The sequence below is a fragment of the Tigriopus californicus genome, chromosome 8, assembly GCF_007210705.1.
Source record: "Tigriopus californicus strain San Diego chromosome 8, Tcal_SD_v2.1, whole genome shotgun sequence".
Taxonomy (NCBI): Eukaryota; Metazoa; Arthropoda; class Copepoda; order Harpacticoida; family Harpacticidae; genus Tigriopus; species Tigriopus californicus.
In genome coordinates this window covers 12,872,175-12,872,375 of record NC_081447.1, presented here as the reverse complement: position 1 = coordinate 12,872,375, position 201 = coordinate 12,872,175, and the positions used below count along the sequence as shown (strand labels likewise).

Below are 201 nucleotides of genomic sequence, written 5' to 3'. Positions count from 1 at the left end.
ACCTTCATTGTGGTTAAAGGCCTTTTGAAGTTTTGTGGATTATGTCTGAAATGTATTTGAATTTCCCTAACCTATTCCATGCGTGGTTGTAAGCTCCAAAAGGCCAATTTTCAATATCGCAGATATTAAAAATAAATCGATTTTCACTTGCTTGCAAAATTTTCATTTTGCCAAAATGACAGAAAACATCCCCTAAACGCT

At 34.3% G+C, this 201-nt stretch overlaps 1 protein-coding gene across 1 annotated transcript in view; it reads right to left on the bottom strand.

Annotated features, from left to right (window-relative positions):
- Nucleotides 1-201, bottom strand: part of LOC131885231 (ubiquitin-ribosomal protein eL40 fusion protein) — a 1,567-nt gene that overhangs the window by 524 nt on the left and 842 nt on the right. The gene's annotated exons all lie outside the window — the stretch shown is intronic.